This window comes from Myotis nattereri, assembly GCF_964212035.1.
Source record: "Myotis nattereri genome assembly, chromosome: 10".
NCBI classification, from domain to species: Eukaryota; Metazoa; Chordata; class Mammalia; order Chiroptera; family Vespertilionidae; genus Myotis; species Myotis nattereri.
In genome coordinates, this window is record NC_138085.1 from 40,734,158 (window position 1) to 40,746,286 (window position 12,129).

The 12,129-nt window shown below is 37.8% G+C and overlaps 1 protein-coding gene across 1 annotated transcript in view; it reads left to right on the top strand.

The window, feature by feature from the left end:
- EXOC6B (exocyst complex component 6B) overlaps positions 1-12,129 on the top strand; it is a 530,863-nt gene that overhangs the window by 326,973 nt on the left and 191,761 nt on the right. The gene's annotated exons all lie outside the window — the stretch shown is intronic.

Sequence of the window (12,129 nt, forward strand, 5' to 3'; positions counted from 1 at the left end):
TGCAGTTGTGTGTATCTTTGGTTTGCCCCTGTTGATAGAATGTGGTTCTTCAGTGCTTTTAATGAGAGCTTGACAGGTCATTGTCTCTTCAGCACAAAGAAGATCATGGAAAGGTCCTCTTTTCTAAAGAAGTCTTATTACTTTAGCCTCCTCCTTTCTTCTTTGATTTTAGAATTTGCCAAATGTCTTGAGGAGTCTTACTCAGATCAACAATTGCCAACAGGAAAAAATGTGGTTGGCTTTCAGCTCTCACCTGAGATTCCCATGAATTCTCCCACTAGTGAGTCTTTTTCTCTGAAACACTGTAAGACTGGGAAATCTTACTTTGCTTTTCAGAAGTTGGCTTAGACCAGGGGTGGGCAACCTTTTTGTGAGTGCGTGCCAAAGCCAGCAAAATCTCTGACTCAGAATTCTTCTGCGTGCCAACCCTAATTTTTTGAGAACATGTTGCACCTACTTGATATCTCTTAAGGTGTACGTATGTGAAGAACCTTGAAGAAATACTAAAATTCATTCGAGCGACAAAAACACAGTATATGATGATGAAAAATACATTTATTTTTTAATGTATACATGTACACTGATAGTCCGACAGAAAACTTCATGACTCCGTTTGATATTATCAGTGGGACTTTTGCTGCTGCATCACTGATGACAGATTTTGCATCAGGTTTATATTTCGTGACCTTCAGAGATATGCACGAGCTACTACTTTCATCCGTCAGGCTACTCCTATTACGAGACTTAACAAAATTCATCACTGAGAACAAAGATTCACATGTGGATGAAACCAAAACACTAGTCGGATCTAGGAAGGCAGGGAGAGTTAAGGCAGAGGCATAGAAATTGCTCTTCCCCTCTCTCGTCAATCCATGTCTATGGTCTTTAAGATAACTTGTTATGTAAAATTATTTATTTATCTAAGATGCACCTACACTGAATTTATCTGAAAAATAAAAAAGTTGATATTCAGAAAAAAATTGTAAATGGAAGATTATAAGAGAGGGTTTCGCGTGCCAGCAAAAGTTATTGGCGTGCCATGTTTGACACACGTGCCTGGGGTTGCCCACCCCTGGCTTAGACCCTTATTTTTCTCAGCTGTGCAGATTTAGATTTCAGAAAGTGTCTTGTGGAGAGAACTGACTCTCAAATCTCCAATTTTGGCACTTCAGCTTCATAATAAAAGCAACAAAAATTCAGGATATTTTTTTCACCCCAGTAGCTATTCTCTACCTGGACCTAACCAAGTTCACAGTCTGTTCCAATGCCTAGGTTTGGCAGATGGCTCCTCAGCTCACCTTTAAAAGGTTTGCCCTCTTTGTAGTTTTATTTCCTTTAGTCCTTATTACTTCACAGTATTCTAGTGTCTTAAAATATGTATGTGTGTTTTTCCTAGTTTTTTATTGCCTTTTCTAGTGCTTAGTGGGAACACTGGTCTGCAGAAAACTAGATGATTTCATTTAGCTTCATCTTGATACCAAAGCAAGATAAAAGTAGCACAAAAGAGCAATCTAGAAACTAATCTCACAGTTATGGTTAAAAAAATAAAATAGAGATTTAGTAAGTTAATTCCAAAGTGTTTTAAGAAAGAAATTTAGTACTACTTTGTAGGATTTATTCTAGAAATGCAAGAATGGTTTGATATTTTAAAATCTAAAAAAAATTAGTTATAAAATTTATAACATTAATAGATGGAGATAAAGTATATAAATCTTTACATTTTCTAAAACAGACATTTATTAAAATCCAGCTTAACATTCCTGATTAAAAATACACAACTGACTAAAATATGAGCAATGGCTCTAGCTGGTGTGGCTCAGTTGGTTGATTTCTGTCAAATATAGAAATATTATTGCAAACAAAAAATAATTTAAGTAATATCCTTCTCACACTGAAATAGACTGATAGATTAAAAATCTTTAAGTAGTTCAAAGTATACTAGTATGTAAGAATTTTGTATATGATAAAGATGACATTCAGCAATTGCCTTTGCCAATACTATCTTTTTATTTGGATAAAAAGAATGTTAAGTCACTATCTCATATATCAAAATATATTCTAGATCAAATACATGTTTAAATTATTAAAAAGAAAGAAATTATTGGGAAACCAATAAAAATATTAGCAAATATCTCTATAATCTGAAAGTAGTTCATTATTATAGTGATCACACCAAAAAGTGAAGTCATTAAGGAAAAGGTTAATAATTTGACTGCATAAAATGTTTTTTAAAGTATTTTAAAGGAATTAATTAAGAAAATGGAATGTAAGCTTATCCAGAAAAATAATTACAGTAAATATTTGTAAAGGTTAATGTCTGTCGTACATAACAATATAGCACATTGTTTCAAATTTAATAAGAAGACACAATTCGATGGGAAAATTTGCAAAAGTTATATTTAGACAGTCATAAAGAAAAAAAAATAAAAGATTAATGATGACATGGACAAATTGTATAATTCTAGTAATAAAACATACATATTTTTGCCTATTAATTTGCCAGAAGTAAATAAGAAAATGATAACATTAAATATTTGTGAGAACTGTTTCAGAAAATAGCTATTTGTATACATTCCTGATAGGTGTGTGAATTGGTATAGTCTTCTTAGTGGTCAGTTTTTCAATATGCCTTAGATATCTCTTAAAATTTGTTTACTTTTTACCCCGCAATCCCACTTTTAGAAATCTGACTTAATGAAATAATCATGGGTGTATTACAAAATTCAGATATTAGTATGTTCAACACAGTATTTTCTTTTGTGTAGCAAAGAGTCAGGAATAAGAAGTTTTGCAATAGACATATTAGCTAAATTATTAGATTTTCACATAGTGTAATATTAATCATTTGTTAAATTAATGTAGAGGGATATTTATTTATGTTAAACATTTTAATTATTTCTTTATTGTAAAAGCAAATTGCAAATAGTATATATAAATTATTCACTTTCATTAATATAGATATAGACACATTAATCATCTGTTATATATAGTAAAAATCTAGAATTATATACTCCCTGATTTACTTGTATTTGTCTCTGTGTAGCTTTTACTTTTTTTTCCTGTGCTTTAAAATATTTTCTCCATCATGAAACAGTTGCTGCTTTTATAATCCTATGGGTGGGAGAACGTGCTATTTAGATTCTTTAATCTCTCTCTCAAGATTATTGTCTTTGATAGTTAATTTATATTAAAAACACATTTACTGAAGAAAAATTGTTTTAAAATTTATTTAATTTTTTTGGCTATTATGTCTCCTTGAGCATTGTGTGGTTATTTGAGTAATATTTTTAAGTATAAGAAAAAAAATGCAATAATTCAAAATCAAAGTCCATCTGGGTAAGTTTTCCCTATATTCATCTTCTTCGTTTTTTTACTTTTTATCTTTCTGTTCTTACAAAATAAAAACAACACCCTAATAAGTGTCACTGTTTATACATTTCGTATAATACAGTGTGGTGCCTTACTTTAATGTCCAGGCCACTTAAGTAGTACTGTGAGTCAGACACAAGTTTGTCTAACTCATGTGCATGTTTTCTCTACTTTTAGAGTAGTGCCTTTCCTTATAGGGCTGTCCTATAAGTAGTTAGTTGAGGATTTATCTTCTTGTAAATGTTTATTTTGAGCTGCCTTTGCTACCTAAAGACTGTAAGTTCTCAGTGTGGATTGAGTTGATTTGACCATTCAGAATCACCTCACCACTTACTTCTCAAAATCATAGTCAGAGTTAATTCACAGCCCTAAGTCCTCAATATTGTGTCTACAAATGCCTCTTTCCTGTCTTGCCTAATATAGAGATCTCTTTGTGAAGCAGTTATATTCACCAACCATCATATTCTTCCTCTAGAGTCAAATATGTATGGCTTCTAAATCCTTTTGGTTTTCCACAGACAGCCAATAGATTGCCCAGCACTTGTGTTTATGTTCCCCAACATGCTAGGCTACTTCTTCATGGAACCTCGTATTTATAAAATGCATTAGAAAAACAAATCTGTATCTAAAGTTTGCTATTATGCATTATTAGTGAAATATGAGAGAGAAATTAGCTATTTCTGAAAAAAACCAAAAAAAAACCCCAATCATTTGTCTCTGACTATTTGTTTTTATATTTGAAATTCCCTATCAAGAATGGCTCTCTGTCAAAGGATATTGAATGATAGCAAATATGTATATGGTATGGAAAGGACTATAAAGGAAAAGGCAAAGACTCTTGGCTTACATTTTAAAATCCCTAGTTTTTCATAGTGCTCAGGGATGTTTTGTCACTAGGTGTGTGTGTGTGTGTGTGTGTGTGTGTGTGTGTGTGTGTGTGTTTGGGTGGGAGAGGATGTCCTAGATTACACTCCATTAGATAGTGAATGAATGGTCAAGGGGAAAATTATTGAAAAATTCCAACTATTTTCACCTTGAGGTTTGGTGACTAAGGTGGCCTGCCTACTTTCATGAGACAACCAGAAATGATTGTAATAATATGGTTTTGCACAGTTAAGAGTTCTAGAATGCTGCTGTGTACTTTCAGTTAACAGATGAGGTAAACTCACAAGCATTTTTTCAAGCTCCAATTACATAATTTGCAGTTGTATGCACAGCTTCCCATTTTGCATGCTCAGCATAAGTGCATAATTTTGAGAATTTATTCTGTTATCCTGATAATTATCTTCAGAAATGCTTGAGAGAGAGGAAATGCTGTCTCAAGTAACAGACCCAAAGGAGGGAGTCCTGAATTACTTTTCTCTGTCTGCTGCTAATGTTAATTTATATGACCTGGGGCAAGTTTGCTCTTAATCCACCTTATTTTGCCTTAAATTTTTTTGACTGAAAATACAGTGATACCTGCCTGTCATTGGCTTTCCTTTCTGGGCAGTTGGTTGGTCATCTTTAAGGGAAAGGTATTTTTTACATAGCAGTTCTTGAAATTCTTTCTATCTAAAACCCTTCTAAAACTGACATTTCTCTTACCACACCACTTAATTTTGTGAACTGTGGCATCTCAGCATTAACCAAATGATTCTGCTGTTTAGACTGTCAGTGCCTCCCATCAAGTACAAAATCTTCTCTTTGACCATCAAGACTTTCCATGCTGTGACTCCCAAACTACCTTTTTTACTTTATCTCTATCTCAATTTTCTATTTATGCCTCTTTGTCTACTTCTGCCCTTTAACTATATATATTGAAATCTTACCAATATTTCAAGATTTACTTGAAATCCTACACTTTCCATGAAACCTTCTCCAGTTTCTCCTAATCAATTCTGACAGCTTTCTTCTTTATAGCAGTTGGTGTTGCTCCAGGTCAGAAAATGAATCAATAGCATGGGTAGGTCCTAGATCTTTTTACTCTGAGTCATGCTTTCTCCATAATAGAAAAATCATCTTTCATTTTTTAACAGTAGCTACTAACTTTTGAGTACAAACATGTACCAGATACTATGTTAAGCATATGCATATTCTCTGTGTGTGGGTATGCATGCACACGTATAACAGGGGGTGTGTATATATATATATATATATATATATATATATATATATATATGTTTATCCTATATAATAAAGAGGGAATATGCAAATTGACTGTCACTCTGCCACAAAGATGGCTGCACCCACAGCTGAGGCCGAGTTCCCATAACGAGCTTTAAGGAGCAATCAGCAGAACCTGAGGCTTTCCCCCCACCCCCCCACCCCCGCCCTGTGGGGCTTGACAGGGGACCTCAGGCTGTGCCCCCCACCCAGCAGTGCTTGACAGGGGACCTCAGGCCATGCCCCCCGCCCAGCAGGGATTGATGGGGGACCTCAGGTCGCACCCCCTGCCCTGGTGCCAGGCTGGAGGACCTCAGGCCACTCTCCCCACTTGGCAGGGCTTGACGGGGGACCTCAGGCCATGCCCCCCGCCTGGCAGGGATTGATGGGGGACCTCAGGCTGCGCCCCCTGCCCTGGTGCCAGGCTGGGGGACCTCAGGCCACGCTCCCCGCTTGGCAGGGCTTGACGGGGGACCTCAGGCCATGCCCCCCGCCCCAGCACTGGGCCAGGAGTCCTGAGGCTGTGCCCCCCACCCTGGCGGGGCTTAACAGGGGACCTCAAGGTGTGCTCCCTGCCCCGGTGCTGGGCCGGGGGAACCTCAGGCTGCACACCCACCCTGGTGCCAGGCTGGGGGACCTCAGGCCATGCCCCCCACCCAGTGGGACTTGACGGGGGACCTCAAGGTGAGCCCCCGGCCCTGGTGCTGGGCCAGGGGACCTCAGGCCATGCCCTCCACCCCAGCACCAGGCCCGGGGACCTCAGACCACACCCCCACCCCGGCGCCAGGCTGGGAGACCTCAGGCCATGCCACCCCCCTTTAGCCTGGTCCCAGGCCAGGGTACCTCAGGCCGCACCCTCCCAGCCGGTAGGGCTTGACAAGGATGGGACCGGCTGGTTCTGGATCTAGCCCAATGAGGGGGGGCCGGCTGGGTCTGGGTCTCATGCAATTTTGAGGTGCACGTGGGTAGGTGGGGACTTGACTCTGGGTTCCGTGGTGCACCCCAGACTCTGACAGGAGGAAGATTTTCATATACATTTTACTAATTTTCTTTCATCTCTGACACTTCTATTATAGAGAAAGGGCAAATATCAATATTAAAATATTTCCTCTAATTAATCCCCTTTTAACGTGCACAAATTTCATGCACCGGGCCACTAGTGTGTGTGTGTGTGTGTGTATGAATTTGTATATACATACATATATGTAAATGAGAATATATGGAAATACATGTATATATGTGTATAGGTATATACACATATTCTCTTTATTCCTTGTAATAAATTTGCAAACAAGTATTATCCCATTTTACAGATGAGAAAAGTAAAGCATGGACAGTAACCTAGCCTAGTTCTCTTAGCTGACACCTCATGTGGGAATTTTCTCATCTACTGGTAATAATGATCCTCTAAATCAGCCCAATCCCTATGGTTTTCTCTGGAACAAATTAAGGGAATTGCAGGTGTCATCAAGGGACCAGCAGCATCATAGCTTTCAGGATATCAACCAAATTTTCTTCAAATTAATTATGTAGGTAGAGCTAGTGTCCAAGGAATGATTTTTTTTTTCTCCTCTGATGGAGTAGAAATTTATAGATCTGCTAATTATTTTTCTGCATACTTAGAAATTAATTGTTTACATGCTATTAAATCTGGTTATTTGAGCCACATAGAGTACATTGAAATCAGCATATTAACTCCTTATTGGTATGGTATTGGAGTTATTAGTTTAGTTAGTCATTTTAGTGACTAAATCCTTTAGTTTTGTATTTCTTCAGAGATATCTTTATGTATTGAACTGTTACTTAACACTTTCCCCCATAAAAATGCTAATCCCAATAGCCGTGGCCATTCTTTCTGGTTGTGTTTGATGGAATGACCAGAACGACTGCTCAACCAGTCACTATGAGGCACACTGGCCACCTCTTGGTCCCATTCCCCAGCTGGCAGGCTCCAATCGCCTGATGGTAACGGGAACCAGGGCTGGGTGGTGGGATACATGAGTAGCTCCAAACCAAGACCCCTGCCCCACCAGTCGCCCCACACACAGAGGGCAACCTGCGACAGAGGCGGGGCTGGCAAGTGGGCGGGAATGACCGACCTCTTGGTCCCTTCCCTTGGCTGTCAGGCTCTGATCGCCCAATGGCGAATGAGGAACTGGAGTGGGGGGCGGCAGGGGGCGGGGCTGGTAAGTGGGCGGAATGGCTGACCTCTTGGTCCTTCCCCCCCCGCCGGTAGGCTCTGATCACCCGATGGTGAACGGGGAACTGAGGGTGGGTGGTGGCAGGGGGCAGGGCTGGTTTCGGGCAGCTGGGGATAATGGCCCTGATTGCAGGCTAGTCCTAGGGACCATACCTGTGCATGAATTTTGTGCGCTGGGCCTCTAGTTTATTAAGTAAAAGATTAAGACTGTTTGATTCCAAATAATGAGAGCCATCTACTTCTAATCATGTTTTTGGTGATGAGAAATAAAGAAGCATCTAGAGCTTAAAGAACTATAAATCCTTCAAATCAAACTCTCTAAATCTAATATGCTATTCATAAGTTAGAAATGCCACTGAGAGAATCTTAGGTACTGCTATTTATAGTTACCTTAATATCTCATATATATATGCAAAGTGTCCCCTCGGGAGTTCCACCTGGAGACTGGGAGTTCAACCGCTCGCTATGATGTGCACTGACCACCAGGTGGTGGTACTGAATGAAGGAAGGCCCCAGCCTGCACAGGGTAGCTGGGGAAAAGAGGCTCTGGCCGGCAGCCGGAAGGCCCTGATTGGCCCTGGTCGCTGGCCAGGTCTAGGGACCCTACCCATGCACGAATTTCATGCACTAGGCCTCTAGTACCTTTATAAATGAGAGGAGACTGCTCTCCTTCTTTCTCATTGGTGCTGGGATTATGGGAAGCTAAAGTATGTTCTGAGGAAAAAACTAATTATTTCAACATTGCTTATAAGAGTAAATCATTAAAAATAATTTTAACTGTAATAACAGGTAAATGGTTATATGAACTGTAAAACTGCTCAATGAACAATGATGCATTTATTAAAATTACTTTTATGAATATCAAATAATAACATTGCAAAATATTTAAAATGTTAAATGAAAGAAGCAGAATAAAAATCTTATAAATAATGCTTATAATTGTGTAAGAGCTCTAAAAATATATTAATAGCAGGGAAAAAAGTCAGCAGTAAATATGTTAAGTAAGAAAAAAAAATATGTTAAGTAAGTAATTGTTTTGGTGATGTGATTTTGAATTCATTTCAAAATAGTACTTTATAATTTTTTGTTATTGGCAATAAAAAAAGATAAGCATTTGCTTTATTAAAATAATTTAGATCTTTATAGCTGAAAGGCTATTTATCCAAGTTTCTAAGGAGAAAATACTACTGCTTGGCAGCACTGCAGTTATTCTTCCTGCTTGACAAGATGGCAAGTTTGATTCTGCTGCTTGGTGCCAAGGTGCTCCAGCACATCCAGTGCACGTTGTGGGTGAGGAGTTCACAGTTAAGTGAACAGCAACCTTGTGTATGCCACTGCTCGGAGATATGTTCATGGTGGTTTACAGCCGCAGTTTTCATATGGTTTAGGAAGTGCTTGAATTTCTCCAAACAAATAACACATATTATTGGGAATCAAACACAGTGTATACTTACCCCTGGGGACTCCTATTTTGAATTAGCAACTGCAGGCTATTTGCTCTCTAGCTCCTGGATTGTGAATGAGGTCCAGGCTCTTCTTAAAGGAAAAACTAGCTTTTTTAAAAATTATTATAGCCCTAGCCTGTTTGGCCAGTGGACACTGTCGGCCTGCAGACTGAAGGGTCCCCATTCCGGTCAGGGGCATTTACCTCCATTGCAGGGTTGATGCCAGGCCCTATTCGGGACGTGTGTGGGAGGCAACCAATCAATGTGTCTTTCTCACTTCGATGTTTCTCTCTCTCTCTCCCCTTCCCTTCCATTCTCTCTGAAAATCAATGAAAACGTGTCCTTGGGTGAGGATTAACAACAACAACAGCAAAATTTGCAAAGTAACACAGACAGCCAAAAAATGGATTTTCTACCCTGAAATGCATTAGGTTATATTTTTAAAAGAGTTTCTGTTAAAAAAAAATCTACTTGTTATTTTTATTTAATGTAGGATAATTTGATAGCCTTTATAGTACTCATGCAAAGGAATGGTTTGCTCTCAACTATTTCAACATGGAGACTTTTGTCAACACTTAAGAATGACTGCCTGCTAACAAAGTGAGGAAGTTTGATACTGTGTGTTGGCATGTGTGGTTTGTTCTGTTTGGGTGGATTGATGTTTTTGTTTTTATTTTAAATTTCCTTTGATCGTTGTATAACTTGATAACTCGTTTTGAAGATAGTCTTAGTATCAAGAGTTGACAGGGACCTAAAAATGGGAAGCTGTCTTTTAATAGACAAACAAGAAGTCTGACATGAACCCTTAATAAAGGTCGTTTACTTCTGTGTCTGTTTTTTCTACATGTGAATATAGATTCCCACTGGAACTGTACAGAACCTAAGGATTATTCTCTAGAATGATGGTTTTGGGACCATGTTGACCTTATTTACATTGCTGTTGTGAAACAGTGACCCCAGTATATCATTGTTTCAGTTAAGAAGTCTGTAAAAAAATGTGTTTTTTAAATCAATTCTTTAGAAAAGGAAATACCTTTTTGTTTGTTTTCTTTTTAAATTAAAGAATAATAAACATGCAGAAAAGTGAGCAAGTTATAAATGCTAAATAGTTTGATGAATTTTCACAGAGTAGACATATCCATGAGATCAGGACCAAGATCAAGAAACAGAACATTACCAGTTCCCCAGAAGGCCCTTCTAGCCTTTCTTCATCACATCTTTACCTGTCTCCCTGAGGGTAATCGCTATCTGTATTTCTAATACTGTAGCTTAATCTTGCCTGTTTGTGGAATGACACAATATATCCCCTTCTTTTGGTGTCATGTAGACTCAACATTACATCTGTGAGATTCAACATTGCATGTAGTAGTAGTTTGTTCATTCTTATTTCTATGTAATATTCCACTATGAATATATTACAATTTGTTATCTCTTCTAATATTGTTGGACATTTGAGTTGTTTCAGCTTTTGGTTATTAGAAATAGTGTTGCTTTAGAAACTTCTGTATGTATTTTGGTGAACATATTTCTTCTGAGTACATACTTAGTGGTGGAGTTACTGTGTCATAGGGCACAAAAGTGTTCATAACCTGCCAAACAATTTTCCAAAGGATTAAAAAAAATCCATATTTTTTACCAGTAGCATATAAGAGTTATAGTTAATTCACATCCTTGCCAAAGTTTGGGTTTATCTGTTTTTATCATTTTAATTCTTTCATTGGCCCTATATCTATACCTATACGTGTATCCATATCTATATCTACATATAACATTGATGTTTTCAATTGCTTTTTTTTTTATCACTGATGAAGTTGAGCAACGTTTTTTATTCTTATTGGCTATTTGCATATAGTCTTGTTGTGAAGTATCTGTTCAATTCTGAGATCCATTTTTAAAATTGGGTTATCTGCATTTTTATTAATGATTTTAAGGAGTTCCGTGTATATTCATTTCAGCAGTGTGGTAGACAGAAAAATGGTCTCTAGAGATGTCCACATCCTAACCCCCAGAACCCGTGAGTATGTTAATAGCAAAAGGAACTTCTGCAGTTATGATTAAGTTAAAGGATCTTGAGGTAGGGAGGTTATCGTATATTATGTGGATGTAGAGTCCTTATAAGAGGAAGGTAAGAGTGTTAGAGTCAGAAATGGAGATGTAAAGGTGGAAGCAGAGTGATATAGCCAGGAGCCAAGGAATATGGGTAGTTTCCAGAAACTGAAAAAAGCAAGGAACAGATTTCCCCCTAGAGCTTCTAGAAGGACTGTTGCCTTTAATTTGAGCCCCATCAGACCTATTTTGGACTTCTGACTCTACAAAACTGTAAGATAATAAATTGTATTGTTTGAAGCCATTAAATTTGTGGCCATTTGCTTCAGGAGCAATAGGAGGCTAATACAGCTGTGTTCAAGCTTTCTGGCCACCAGACTACTTTAGGACTCCAAAGAGCTTTTGTTTATGCTATTTATACCTTCCAATATTTGTCATATGTGAAATACTGCGAGCTTTGTGAAATATGTATGTATGTATGTATGTATGTATTTTTAAATCTTTATTGATGAAAGTATTACATAGGTCCTCCTTTTCCCCCCACTGACCTCTTCTAGCCTGCTCCCGTCCTCCCCTCTGGGTTCCCCAGGAAGCCCTCACTACCCATTGTCTGTGTCCACAGGTTATTATGTATTTATTTTAAAATAACAATATTTATCTCTTATTTATTAATATGAATAAGATATTTTTCAAGAAAAATAACTATTTTCCAAAAATATTAGTAACATGAATGACATTGTTTTATATTTTTGTGTATAATTTTAATGTCTGGCTTACTAGAAGACATTTTGATATCTCAAATCTGCTTCTGCATCAGTCTATTGTAATATTTTTTTCTGGTTGAAGTATATGAGGAAATCTGGCCTCATGGATATATGTTTGATAAAGGAGGAGTACTTTAGCCTTTTCAGATAATTGTTGGTA